The following is a 931-nucleotide window of genomic DNA, read 5'->3' as shown; positions in this document are numbered from 1 at the left end:
TTGTTGCAGTTGTCATTGTTGTTTAGCAGGCCCGGGCTGGGTTCAAACCCGCCAGTCTCGGTATATGTGGTGACCCCATAACCACTGTGCTTCGGGCGCTGAGCCTATCACCACTTCTTAACCAAAAGGGAGACCAAGTGGTAAGATTGGTTTCACACTCCCCTGTAAGAACGGCCAGAAGAAGGGGCTTTGCTGGCAAAATTCTCCCCACCCCAGAGAAGAATACTGGATGGGGGTGGTAGCATTTTTCTCCCTGGAGGGTCAGTGCACCAGAAAAGCCCCAGGGGTCTGAAGTTAGGTTTCCTCATGTCCAACAGTCTATTTGACTCAGGTAACTAAGGGCAATAGTTCTATTGTGCCAAGCTTTAAAAGATGAATGAAATGTGCAGAAACCAAAAGGAGCCAAGAGAACCATAAGAAAACCAACCCCAGAAACTTCAGAGTGACTCAGAAAGTCATTGAAATGGCTATAGGTTGTGTAAATCTGGTGGGGTGAGGGACAAAGAGCACTGCTTGGCTATTGCTGCCAAGGCCCAGGCTCTCCGCCTAGGCAGGTGTGGCAGGGTGGAGTGGGAGGAGGAGTCAGGAGAAGCGGAAACAATAGGACTACAGGTGGCTGGGGTAGGTATGTGAATACAAGGGGTACAGGGCTGTGGACAGTTTCAAAGGAATCAGTTTCTAGATCCTCAATTTCCATTGTATTCTCCCCTAAAACTGATGTACCTCAGAGGAAATCTGCAGCCCTAACTTTCCCCCCATCTCATTTTCTCAATTGTCATCTCTTTACAAAAAAACCCAAAACAAAACAGTTTACCTCTTGCCTTTTCCTAATCCTGCTAAAAGATGCATTGTGAAAACTCAGGACTGCTAACTGATGTATTGCTCCAGAGTACAAAAACCTTCGGAAGGTTGGCTCAGCGCCTATAGCTCA

The sequence above is a fragment of the Nycticebus coucang genome, chromosome 5, assembly GCF_027406575.1.
Source record: "Nycticebus coucang isolate mNycCou1 chromosome 5, mNycCou1.pri, whole genome shotgun sequence".
NCBI classification, from domain to species: Eukaryota; Metazoa; Chordata; class Mammalia; order Primates; family Lorisidae; genus Nycticebus; species Nycticebus coucang.
The sequence above is the reverse complement of the archived record's forward strand: the minus strand, read 5'-3'. Positions refer to the sequence as shown.